A 14,435-nucleotide genomic window follows, 5' to 3' on the forward strand; every position below is an offset into this window, starting at 1 on the left:
GATGTTAGAAATTAGGGGTGGGGTGATCTTAAATTCAGAGTCCTCTTCCTTTCAGGTAAATATAGGTCCATGTGGAGAGGCATGATGTTTACTAGGCCTTCTGAATAAAGATATTAGATGGCCAACTCACCAAATGGGGAAATCAGCAGATCTGGGTGCAAATAGGCTTCAGCCCCCAAGTAGTTGGATAGCAGAGCACTTTTGGGCATACTGATAATTCTCTTATGCTGTCTCTGATCTTCTTGGGTGCTCCTTGGCCAGTGCTGTTTGGGGTGAAAAGAGGAGAGGCAAAGTGTGTGTGTGTGTGTGTGTGGGTGGGGGCTGTCCTGGAGATGGCCCTCAACATATTGATTCATATTGACAGCATTTGGGGTGTGTTTCATATGAGTCTATTTTGTCCCAAGCCCTGGGTTACTACTCATTGGTGGTACTGGGGTCCTATTGAATTGCTCACTTCACTGGTCTCTTGAGCTGGCTCACACACTCTCAGCCAGGTCAGCCTCACAGGGTTGTTGTGAGGATAAGATGAGATGTGGGAACCAACACATATTTCCCTGAGCTCCTTCAAGGAAAGATGAGATGCAGAGATAATAATGATCACATTTATATAAAGTATATAAAGTATGAATATTCAAAGCACTTCACACACACTGTATCTAAGTGTACAAGTAATCTTCACAACATTGGTGGTGGTGGAGGAGGAGGAGGTGAAGGAGGAGGTGGTGGTGGAAGAGGAGGAGATGGTGGTGGAGGAGGTGGTAATGGTGGTGGCGGAGGAGGAGGTTGTTGTTGGTGGAGGTGGTGGTGGTGGAGGAGGTGGTGGTGGTGGAGGAGAAAGAGGAGGAGGAGGTGGTGGTAGTGGTGGTGGTGGTGGAGGAGGAGGAGAAGGAGGAGGTGGTGGTGGAGGAGGAAGAGGAGGAGGAGGTGGTGGTGGAAGAGGTGGTCGTGGAGGAGGAGGTTGTGGTGGAGGAGGAGGAAGAGGTGGTGGTTGTGGTGGAAAAGAAGGAGGAAGTGCTGGTAGAGAAGGAGTTGGTGGTGGTGGAGGAGGTGGTGGTGGTGGAAGAGGGGGAGAGAGTGAGAAAGAAAGAAAGAAAGAAAAGAAAGGAAGGAAGGAAGGAAGGAATCTCAGCTGGGACAAACTGAGCATTACTGACATATGTGCATTTTTCAGTGCTAATAAGATCTACGTGGATGTTACAGTGTGTTTTTAACTGTGACACTCCAAGTGTGTCTGGAAAGGAGGCTCCCCCCCCGCCACACACACACACACACACACACACACACACACACACACACACACACACACACACCTGTTAACTGGGAAAGGATTGTGTTTCCCTGATCTGTTTGTTTTTCCAGTATCATAGTTGCTTGTGGGTGTTTAGGACATGGTATCAAATATACTAAGCCTTGCTGTGGGACTACACAGTGGTCTTTGTGCCTATGGGTGTGTTCGTGCTCCTGAGAAGTCTGTGGTGATGGGCGCAGAAAATGAGAATGTAGGGTTTGTGTTTTGGTGGCCTACAAGCCATGGAAGTGGTTTGAATGTGGGGAAGGCCTGTTTGATTTTCTTGGGTGTGGACTCCATGTAGGTTTTGAAGGGAGGAGAAATACACACACATGCTTGACAACACATCTGTAAAACAGCTGTCCTTGGCTTCAGCTCTAGCTGAGGTCTCCAAGCTTGGGAAAGTTTCTAGGGCAATTCCAGGATTGCTTCCTTTTCTCTTTTGTTGTATTTGTTGAGCTGTGTGTTTATTGGACTATTTGTATATCTAGTACTTTTATATACTGCCTGATACAAAAAAGTCCTTGGGCAATTCATAATATAAAATATATTTTATTGATATTCTAATATATTTTATCAATATGCATCATTTTGGGAACTTACTGCTATGCCTTACTCAGAAGTACATCCAACAGCATTCCAAGGGATACATTTATTTATGTGTTTAAAATTCATACCCTCCCTTTTCATTAAAATGCCCTAAGCTGATGCCACATCAATCTCCACTAAAACAATAAAACACACCATTAAATTCAAAACAGGAGGGAGAAGCAGCAGTCCTGACTTGCTCCAAGTCAGTCTGCAAAGGACTGCAGTCTTAACTAGGACACTGCTCTACTCCTCATTAGATAAGAAGAGCCCCACAGAATCGGACTGAAACCCATTTAGGGTGTCCTGTTCCCAAGAAGATGTCTCTGGAAAACCCTCAAGCAGCATATAAACATTGCCTCACTGCTGCCCCCCCCCCAGCAACTGGCATTCCATGGTATACTGCCTCTGAATATGGAGGCTCCAATTAGCTGCTGTGGTTCGTTAACTGAGTGACCATTCTGCCTCCAGGTAAGTGTCTTATTATGTATTTGCTACATTTATATCACACTCTTGCTTCAAGGAGCCCAAGGTACATGGTTATATCCATCCTCACAACAGCCCTGTGAGGTAGGTTAGGCCAAGAGATAAGTGACTGGCCCAGAGTCACCCAGTGAGTTCTGTGCCTGAGTGGGGATTTGAATTCGGGTCTCCCTGGCCCTAGTCCAACACTCTCAAGGAAGGGAACTGTCAAATTCCCTTTTCAAGCAGTGTAAAACCATTAAGGCTATCACTATATCCCATGGCAGCCAATCTCATAAATTAATTCTGCCTTGTGGGGAGACAAGGCAGAATTTTCTGTGCATCTACTGCCAATTTATCAGGATGATCCCGAGTTTCAATATCATGACAAAAGGTGGGGGAGGACCTTCACACTATGCACTGCTATTTCATCTGGACCAGGGGGTCTCAACCTTGGGTCCCCGGAAGCGGTTGGACTACAACTCCCATCTTCCTTAGCCTTTGGTCATTGTGACTGCAGATGATGGGAGTCGTAGTCCACCGACATCTGGGGCCCCGAGGTTGAGAACCTCTGATCTGGAGACTACCACCAGATGCCTTCAAATGATGCAGACAGGGCCTGTCTCTCCAAGACATTTATAACCACTAAAGCAGGCATCCTTCCTGAACGACTTACCTACCTAGTTTGCTAAGCAGGCTCTGCCTGATCCTCCTAGTGGGTAGCTGGGCATGAATGGGAGACTAGAAGTGTGAGCACTGTCAGATATTCCCCTCAGGGGATGGAGCCGCTCTGGGAAGAGCATCTACAGGTTCCAGGTTCCCTCCCTGGCAGCATCTCCAAGATAGGGCGGAGAGAGACTCCTGCCTGCAACCTTGGAGAAGCCGCTGCCAGTCTGTGAAGACAATACTGAGCTAGATAGACCAAAGGTCTGACTCGATATACGGCAGCTCCCTATGTTCCTATGTAGACTCTAAAAGCTCATGGTAGTCCCCACACAGAGGCATTCTTACCCCTGGACTTTGGGGCCAAAGTCCAGGGCCTCCATACCCCACAGGACACCCCCCGCCCATCATTTATGGTCTGTCCTGGGTGGCGTGTTCGCTGCCAGCCTGTGCTGTACCGGGTGTCCAAATCACCGGGTGTGATTGTGACCTGCACCCAGTGCTTTAGAGACAGAGAGGGGAATGGGGAAAGAAATATTTGGGATCGGAATATGTTAAGCTGCGTGTTGGAATCTTTCCGCTAATGCATATTAGCATCAATATACCTGTTATATATTCTTACATACTTGGGAGTTCAGTGGCTGTTTGTGCCCTCAAGAACCCATGTGTTAAAAATACTGTGTGTGTGTGTGTGTGTAGGGGGATGGTGCTTAATTTGCAGTGAGGAGCTCCGAAAGCCTTTAGGTCCAGGCTCGAAAATTACCTAGGTGAATCTCTGGCCCCACAGCTGACCTCATTAGGTGAGTGAAGGCCTATCACTCAGTGCTTTGCGGTGGATAGCACTTGTGATTCAGAGGAGAGAGCCTGGATTTGATGGTACAAATCGGGTTCATTGGTCCATGTGAAGGGGAAGAGTGGGTGGGTGGGTGGGGGAACTTGATGCCCCCTAGTACAGTGATCTTGAAGTGGGGGCTGCTTTAGAGGGGAAAATGTCCATGTGAGAGCCATTTCCCTCTGTGCTGACCTCTGCAAAGTACTGTGCTTTTATTTTCAGTATTGGGAGGGCCCTTTTAAGAGAGATGGAGTCCTCTCTTAAGAGCTTTAGAGCTGACCCCTGCTCACTGAGCAAAGAGGCACCTTTTTAAAGTGGTGGTTCTCGTTATTGAGTGGGGGAGAGCCAGGGGTGTAACTATAATAGGGCAAGGGGAGACAGTTGTCTGGGGGCCCACTGCCTACCCCCCCACACAGGCAAGTCACATGACTGACTCCCCCAGCCACGCACCCGCCCGGGCTTCCTTCAGTTGCATTCATCCTCTGAAACTGCTGTGAGTGTTAAGACCTGGAGCTTCCAGAACAGCATGTCTTTCTCTAGTACCAAAATGGCTTTCATCGTCCACAATTTACAGTTCGTTCTATTGTGGCACATAGGTGGGCCCATTTTAAAATCTTGTCTCTGGGCTGGGCCCACTCCAACCTTGCTACGCCCCTGGGGAGAGCCACTGGCCCTATCCGTCCCCAGCACAACATCCCTCCAGTGGCTGTTGCTGATGTCTCGCTTATGTTTCTTTTTTAGATTGTGAGCCCTTTGGGGACAGGGAGCCATTTTTATTTATTTATTTGTTTGTTTCTATGTAAACTGCTTTGGGAACTTTTTGTTGAAAAGCGGTATATAAATATCTGTCATATTCATATATTTGTCATATTTAGGAGGGAAGGACTACACTTCCCTGGGAAGGACTACACTTCCCAGCACTCTGTGCGGGCCTTTCCAAGGGTCAGGAGGGTTCAGCTTCCCTTAAAGGAGACACACACACCCGACAAGCACTGGGTGACAAAGTGAGATTGGCCATCTCTGCATGGTGGGGGTGGGAACGGGGCGGGGGGTGGGAACAGGGCGGGGGGTGGGAACAGGACCGACAACTGTGCAGAATATTCAGCCTTAAACAAAGCTTCACACAGGCTCAATCAACAGGCTCCTGTTCTGAGCCTTATGATGATGAGCACTGTCCTAGCTCCATTTCAATTTATTTATTTATTTGACATACTTATATACCACCCAAAAGCCCCCAAAGTGGTTTACATAGAAACATCTGTTTGGCCTGGCCTTCCAGGGTTTTAAAACTTTTCAAACCGTAAAGGTTTGGCTTGGTTTTCCAGGGATTTAAAAACTGTTTTAATTGTTTTAATAATGGTTTTATAATGGTGTTATAACAACCATGACAACATGGTTATAACACCAATCAAACCAGGGTTTGATTTTTAAGAGTTAATTGATTTTAGTTTTGTTTTAATGTAAACCGCCCTGAGCCATTTTTGGAATGGCGGTATAGAAATCTAATTAAGTAAGCAAGCAAGTAAGTAGGTAGGTAAAACTCTGGGAGGTTTACAGTAAAACAGAACAAATTAAAGACTGTGGTGGAGTCTTATCTGCAGAATTTTGTCACCAGAGAGACTAGCACATATTGAAACATTAAAACAATTTATTTTATTTTATTAAAATTTAATATTTTTGAAATATGGAGCCAAGGGCACAGAAGGAATGGGTACCCTCCATATTATTTTCACATGTTATTTTCTCTCTCTGCCTTCACTCCCTGTCCTTTCCTCTGTTGTCTTTCTTATGTCTGTTTTTAGACAGCAAACTCCTTGGGGCAGAGACCTGCCCTTTCCCCTGCTGCCCTAAACACAGGCTAGGGGCATAACTATACTAGGGCAAGGGGAGACAGTTGTCTGGGGGCCCACTGCCTTGGGGGGACCCCCAGAAGCAAGTCACATGAATGACTCCACCAGCCCGCGCACTCGCCCGGGGTTCCTTCAGTTGTATTCATCCTCCGAAATTGATGTGAGTGTTCAGACCTGGAGCTACCAGAACAGCATGTCTTTCTCGAGTACCATTAAATTGACTTGCATCATCCACAATTTACAAAATCTTTTAAAAAATAATTTAGGATGATGTTCTATTGTGGCACATAGGAGATACACACACACACATACACACACACACACACACAGGGGGGGCCATTTAAAAATCTTGTCTCTGGGCCCACTTCAACCTTGCTACGCCCCTGACACGGGCAAAGAACAAGCAAAGGATTTGAGCTCCATCTAAGTCAGGGTGGTCATCATCACTACCTGGGATCCAAGAGTGGGAATGAAACTCAGCAGGAGTGATGAAAGGACATCACGGCACCCACTCCGTTTTCAAGCAGAATTCAAGACTGACCTTTACAGCCCTGCTTGATTTAGGATGATGGGGCTTCCTGGAAGACAACCAGCTTTATCATCAACCAACCACTGTGTGGAGATCTCCTTTGGTGGTTCCACCTCCACCGAAATGGAGACTGAAAGAGGACTTCTGTGGTGGACTCTTATCTGCGGGGATTAGCGCTGACAGCTAAGCTCTAGGACCCTTTTTTAAACTATGCCAGGTCCTTTCATGTTTAATTGTGCTGCTGTGATTAACTGTTGTTTGACTGTGATGGTTTTATGATTTTGCTTGTAAGCCACATGGAGGCATTTGTGCCCAGGAGGCATAAACTTGCCGGCAAGAGAAGAAACATCATGTAGCAGGGAGTTCCATCAGTTCCCATGGACTTGCGGCGAGTTCGCCACAAGCCAGCCGTGCATGCCTGAGCTTGGGGTGCCTGAAGGACATGGGCAGTGCTTGCTCCTCACAGGAGCACCCCCTAATCCCTATATCTTGGTCGCTTGCCAACTCAAGAAACTTGAGTTCAGCTCTCTGTGGGGGTTGGGAGTTTTCACTGTTCACATTCTAAGGAGTCTACATGGGTGCATCCTCACCCCCGATAGCCAGCTCCTACTTTTCATTTGCCAACCCTTCTCCAATGGCCAACCTTTCCATATAAGGAGGGACCAGTTAAGGCACTCAATACTCTAATTACAGAGGGGCACAGAAGGGGCTTCTTTGCGGTGGCTCCTTAATCCCTGCTTTTAGAAGGTTACAAGGGGGGGATATTATCTGGCTGAAATGAGGGGGGCAGAATCAAGGAGTGGGTGTGTGGTGGGTTTCATTAAGGGCCTCTCTCTTTCCCCACACAATTGAAGGACTGGCTGGCCTACATCCCTTCCTACTGGCCAGTCAATCTAGGTCCCATAGGGGGGAGGTCGCCCTCCAAATTTCCCTCTCCTCCCATGCGCTTTGCTAATACGCATATTAATAACACTTATTACTGAGAACCAGAGTGGTGTAGTGATTAGAGTGCTGGACTAGGGCCGGGGAGACCCGAGTTCAAATCCCCATTCAGCCATGAGATTGCTGGGTGACTCTGGGCCAGTCACTTCTCTCTCAGCCTAGCCTACTTCACAGGGTTGTTGTGAGGAGAAGCGTGAGTATGTAGTACACCACTCTGGGCTGCTTGGAGGAAGAGCGGAATATAAAAGTAAATAAAATAAAAAATACAATACAACACAATTGTAATCCAAACTGCATAATACAATTTACAATAATACAAAACCAACCACTACTAATACAGAACCAACAAGCAAACAATAGCAGCAAACTATACAAGGGCGGCTCCAGAAAGGGGGCATGGGGGGGGGGAAGCGCCCCCCCCAACAGACAAACAGCTTGCCCCCTCATCGCCCGACATTTCTTTTTACGAAATCCAATCCTGGGACACAGCTCGCCCCGCCCATACATGCTCTTTGCCCCGCCCCCTTCCGTGCTACCCCGACCCCTCAATTCTTGCCTGGCGCTGCCAGTGAATTTGAAACAATGCAAGCCGCCAACACGATCCCCTCTGATCTAGCTTGCTTAAGCATGAGCCCCTCCCGCCTCAATAAGCGCCCCCCCCCACTTCTCCCGCGGGTTGGCCGAAGCCAATAAACTTGCGCGGGGAGGAACAAACGCGGAAAGCGATACACAACGTTCGAATTTGGAACGTTCGGCAGGGGCGTGGCTCGGAGCTCAAAGAGGCTGCTGCGATACACCTTCCCAAGGTGTTTTCCTCTTCAGTGGGGGCCCCCTCCTCCCCCCCTCGCCAAAAAGGACACCTCCAATCGCCCCCTTAGAGACCCCCCCCTATTTCTCTGGGAGCCTTTTAACCCCGATCCAGTAATTTTCTCCCCCACCCCACCCACCCCCGCTCTAGTCTGGTCGGCGGGTTTGACTTTTGCCTCCTCCGTCTCAGAAGCAGTAACCCACACGCCAAGAGTTCTTCTGAGGGCCCCATTGAAAACCAGCGGAGCCCTTCCAGGAAACGGCTACTTGGGGGGCGGGCGGCGGGGGAGAGCCTGCCTGTCCAGACAGAGACAAACTCACCCCATGCTTCCCAGCTGATTTGGAGGAAGGATGGCGACGAAGGCCCAGATGCCTTTGGAGGGTCTGTTGGCTTCGGTTGCCCCTCAGGGTTCAATCAGGCAGAAAGACTCAATAAAGTGTATGCCCCACGTAAAAGAAGGGAGACAATAAAGCCACCCTCCGGGTCACAGGTCACTTCGTCACTGATTGAGATATTCGCAACTTTCTTTCCTCCTCTTTCTCATCTTTTCTCTCTTCGCTCTTCCTCCTCCTTTCCCCTCTTCCTCTTCCTCTCTTCCTCAAAAATGCAGTAGTTCCGAGGAAGGAAGGAAGGAACAAAGGAAAAAAGAGAAGGAAAGAAGGAAGGATCTAATCGTCTTCACAAAAATGTATTTTCCATAGGCGCTTAGTGTGGACGCACGTTATATTTTCTTATACACACACACACTTCCAGTTAGGGTGGAATAAAGGAAGTTCCTTCCTTCCTGGTCCGTGTGTATGTCGTGTGTGTATTTATATAATGTAACAATCTATTGTATATGTATGCCCGAGGGTAATCTGTATTCGTGTTAAATAATCTGTATTCGTGTTAATAATATAAATAATCCATGCTCAATAGTATCAGGAACCATATCTATCTATCTATCTATCTATCTATCTATCTATCTGAAAAGGAGATGTGTGTGTGTGTGTGTGTGTGTGTGTGTGAGAGAGAGAGAGAGAGAGAGAGAGAGAGAGATGATAGATAGATAGATAGATAGATAGATAGATAGATAGATAGATAGATAGATAATCTTCAGAAATGACCATTTTAATGGGGGTGAATTGAGAGTAGCGAGCGAGTTTAGCTTATACTTTTTAGCTGTTATTTCTTAAAAGTAATGTTTGATTGGGACAGACGTCTTTCTGCCCAGAGGAGAGACGTGGGCTTGGGAGTTGTGCCTATTTCAAGGGTACAAATCGGATTTTGCTTAGAGAAATCAGAAGTAGGAAGGAACTAAGTTATCATTTTATGGGGACAAAAACGGATCTTCCTTAAACTTCCCCCCCTCCACCCCATTTCTTTTCTCAGTAATTAAGGAAGGAAGTGAGAAAGAATAAAATATATATATTTAAAACCACGTGGCAAAGTCTAACAGGTATTAGTTAATCTTAGAGGCGCTTTCTGTCCTCGATTTAGCAGCCAGAGTGGATTTCTGTGCATCTGTATATGCCAGACCTCAAAACGACGAAAAATCCATGTGTATACAGAAATCAAAGGCATAGATCAATTGACTAGTAATATGCGGTGGTGACACGCGAAAAAGCATTAAAAAGACACCCCTTCCAGAAGCGTCCTGAACATTCTTGGGACTCTAAGGCGAAGGGTTGGAATGTTAATAAATAATCCGCCCTCCCCCAAATTTATTGCATTTCGCAGTATCCTAGCATTTGTGACCTAAGACGCCATCAATCATCATAATAAAATAAAACCCCATTTATTAAACAATTTATTATTTTATTAGACCATTACAAAATTCAATAGTTCACAGTCCCTGGGGCCAGTGAGACATTCTGGAGATGTGAGCGCCCCCCTTCTTAGAAAGGCTCGTAGGTTCTCTCCCCCACTAAGCTATTAAAGACAGAGCTGCCTAGGTTTCCCCACAAGTCACTTAACCCCCCTCCCCAATACTGGACTTTAATTGATATAATCCGGCACCTGAACCCCCCAAACTGATTTCTTGGGAATGTCTTCCATTACTTTCAGTGGAAGAGATGTTCAAGCAAGGTGCTTGTCTTTCTTCTCAGAGGATTGCAGACAAAATTATTTGAAATCCAAAGACTTTGACTTGGAGCTGAAGCAACTGGCGAAACCTCAAAGCGCTGGAATCTCTGAATTTTGGTCTTAGAAGTTTGGCTTTTGATTTTAACAACAACAACAACAACAACAACAACAACCAGAATTAGGAAAGGGTGGGGGAAAGAAGACAGGGAGACGGTCTTCACTGATTAGCCAAACGACATGTATATTATCTTTCCTAAAATGGAGGGAGATTTTCAATCGGGTTCGCAAAATTAATTTTAATTTTCCTGTGATTCTTGCGCTAGAAATCCTCCCCTCCCACTCTTCAGTGACTGCAAATAAGATCGAACTACTCAGATTTGTTGATTTAGAAGGCCCCATAGATCGCCTCTTACGTCCATTATAAATTATACATCAAGTTTATTGATTAAAAGTATCTATCTATCTATCTATCTATCTATCTATCTATCTATCTATCTATCTATCTATCTATCTATCTATCCATCTATCTATCTATCCACCTCCATTGGGTGGGTGTGGGGGGATAACTTGAACATCGCCATGCATTCGAAAACCAGGTTTAAGACAAGAAGAGATTTAAGAAAAGAGTCCCTACCATTTTATCCCAGCTGATTCATTAGTGCCTACGTGTAATCTACTCGGGCTCTATATTTCAACAAAAACAGTCAGGTGTGGTAAGATACTAATCCGTAGGTGTATTCTATTTCATCCATCCATCCATCCATCCAGCTAGCTAGCTAGCGTATCTGAATGTGTAACTAGATAATTTCATCCTGGGGAGCATCAAATAAACTGAGATCGTGTGTATTGTAACTGAAACGTGTGTGAGGATAGATAGATAGATAGATAGATAGATAGATAGATAGATAGATAGATAGATAGATAGATAGATAGATGAGTGGAGATAGCGTCAAAGAATCTGGACCCAGAAATGAAATGTGTGGTGTACATAAATATTTTTTCTTAGTATCGGGGCCAGGGCAAAAACCATCAATCATTTGTTGTTGTTGTTGTTTGCCGCTTGTCAACAAAAAAAGTTCCCCAAGAGGTTTGCAGAGCAGAAAGAATGAGAAGATGGTTCCCTGTCCCCAAAAGGCTCACTATCTAAACAGGAGGACAAGGAAGACCCCAGCAACAGCCACTGGAGGGGTCTCCAGTGCTGCGGTCTGAATAGGGACAGTTTCTCCCCCCCACCCACACAAATCTAGGAGCAGCGCCACTTGAAGAAGGGCCTCTTTGCCCAGTTAGCAGGGCAAAGACGAGGGCGAGGTGCCTGCCCCCAGCTTCTCTCAAAACAGATCTCCAAACCAGCCCATACATGTTCCCGTCGGAGTGGCAACAATGCTCCGAGGTTTTTCTCTCCCCACTTTCCAAACATATATTTCAAAACACCTCCAAGCCTTGCCTTTAACGCCTCGCCAAAGAAGATGCGGTCCGCCTTGGGCCACCCGCCCTCAGACACCCCCCCCTTCCAAAGTTTTCTTCTGCTCAAGAGTTTCGCTTCGCCAAAGATGCCTCAGCGCACCGCCCCCCACCCCAGTTTCTTACTTTCGTGGCCAGATTCTTTGTGCATCGCTTCTCTGAGATCTTGTCCCATCGCAGGGGGTCTAAAGGGGGTCTCATTTCTAGGGCAGCGACCCAGATATTAATAATGCCCTTAAATTCATTGCGGTAGGGAATACTGTAGAGGCACCCCTGAACTTTTTTATTAAAAAATAAAATAAATTCGTTCCTTCTTCCCTCGCCCCCCCTTCTGCACTCCCAAACTCTTTCCTTGATTCCATTAGTACTTTGATATCTCACCCCCACCCTCTTTTCCACCAACCCCCCCCCCCTTTCTTTGTCGAAGTTCAGACTTGTTTACCCTGGCTTGGATCTCTGAAGTTCAAATGTACACGTGATCCCTTTTGCTCTGACTGAGCGCTACAATGAAAACGTCTCGTTCGCTTTGTGGCTTGCATTTAATTACGCCGGAATCCCGTACATGTTTATGGCAGACGAATAAACTGCTTCCTTCCAAGGCTTATTAGGTAACTCCTGCCTTTTGGCCTAGAGGTTGATTAAAAACACTAGACACCCATCGAAGGGGTGATACGCGTTACTTTGCTTAACTTCTGTGCTATAGATCTATAGCACCTTGTACCAAAAGATGCAAGCTACAATAGAGATAGATATTGTGCGGTGCGTGCGTGAGTGTGATATATAAACACACAAACACACACACATCAAGTAATGTATACAAAAAGATGACCGACAACAGAGATATATTGTGTTGTGGTGTGACACACACGTAATTTGTACAAAAAGATTACTGTCAACAGAGAGATATATTGTCGTGTGTGTTTGTGTGTGTGATATATATATAAACACACACACACACCAAGTAATGTGTATAAAAAGATGACAGGAACAGAGATATATTTTGGTGTACGTGTGCAACACACTTAGTTTGTACAAAAAGATGACTGTCAACAGAGAGATATATATTCGTGTGTGCGCATGATATATATAAACACACACACACACACACACACCCGTAATATATATAAAAAGATGACCGACAACAGAGATATATTGTGGGGTGCGTGTGTGACACACCCACGTAATTTGTACAAAAAGACGATTGTCAACAGAGAGAGAGATTGTAGTGTGTGCGTGTGTGTGTTTTATATACACAGACAGAAAGGTATGAATTCTGGTGTGAAAACAGCTCATGCCTTGGAAGGAAGAGCGATCAACAGCCAGGAGTTTCACCCTCCCCAAAAGTGAAATTGAGAAGAACTCGATTAGGAGGCGAAATTGACTAGGGCGGCGAAAGCCTGAATTTCGAATCCGTTTTTTAAAAGTGTTTCACGGTGGAATTAAGACTGATTGTCTTACGCAGTTTAAATAAAAGGTTTGGGGGTGGTGTTTTGGTTTTGGTTTGGGTCCACTTGCTTGGCGGAAGAAATGACGGAACTAAGTTATTAAATTAAGGTTCCAGCACCGTATCGAAGGCACCCAAATGCCTATAAAAATGAGCAAGGGGGGGGGGAGCCCTTTTCTGAAAGAAAATAAAGAAAGAAGCAGGCTGTTCCTTGGGTACTCTATGGAAAATCAAATGAGCGGGTATGCACTCCAGATCCCAACAGCCCATGCCCTCTCCTCCCTGCTGTTTGAGATAAAAGAATCACACCCAGAACCCCTATCGTTATATATTTTTCTTACTCCTCAGTCTAGAACAGCACATGGCGGGCAGTTGTATTCCCCCCCACCTTTTAAAATTTTAAATATTGTGTGTAGGTGTGTGATCTTGAAAGAGCTGGTAGGAATCCGATCTCTCTCCAAGAAGGCATGGAAAACTGTTATATAAGGGCATATAAGCAGATCTGGATAGGCAGAAAAAGAAAAACAAACAAATATCCAAGTAACTATATACATGCATGGATATGTATATGCATGCATGTATGCATGCATGCACGCATGTATGCATGCATGCATGCATAGAGAACACGATCCAGCCAAGGCCACGCGCTTTTAAGTCCCAATGATTTCAAGGGCAGAGACTAAAGCAGGTGCTTAATCTCCCCACCGAAATCAATGGGCCTCACATCGACTGTGGCTGGAACATGCGGGATAGATAGATACACAGATAAATAACTGAGTAAGAAAACTTGGCACATTGTTGAGTAAATGTGTAGAGAGCAAACCACGTGGGCTTAAAAGGGGGGGGGGTGGCGAGGGCGGACGTGAGAGGTCTCCTTAGGCAGCCTAAGACATTTTTAAAAATCCATCCGTATGTGTGCAGACATTTGCTCCATAATTTCGTAGCTCTATAAAAGAAGTTGGGGGCGGGGAGATGCACCCGCTGTTCCCAAGACTGGGAAACTCATATATTATTTCCCCAGCCGCACAGGCGTACACAGTCTCGACAGACTCGATCGGGGAAAATGTATAAAAAAGATTTATAGGTTAATTTATGTTGCCTAATCTACAAGTAAACTCCACTATGTCAAGACCCTCCCGCTACGCCCACCCCTCCCCTCTCTTCTTTCGAAGCAATAAAATAGTTTGACAAAACCACCCTTCCCTTCTGAAGCTATGATATATTTCCACCATCCTTTTTAATGTCTGTATTCCTCCTGAAACCGCCTTCCCTTCTGAAATATTTCCCCCACCCCACGAAAAACTCATGTTTTAATAATGCACGGTATGTCTTCGTCTATCCCCTGCAAAACAAATTTAGATTCGCCCTTCCTAAACGCTGTTGTGTTTATTGTTATTATTTGTATACCGCCCACTACCGAGGTCTCTAGGAGGTTTACAACAACAACAACAACAATTATTGGTAAATTACTAATTACTAATGTTACTACTAGTAGTAGTCATAG

Source organism: Hemicordylus capensis, chromosome 11 (genome assembly GCF_027244095.1).
Source record: "Hemicordylus capensis ecotype Gifberg chromosome 11, rHemCap1.1.pri, whole genome shotgun sequence".
Taxonomy (NCBI): Eukaryota; Metazoa; Chordata; class Lepidosauria; order Squamata; family Cordylidae; genus Hemicordylus; species Hemicordylus capensis.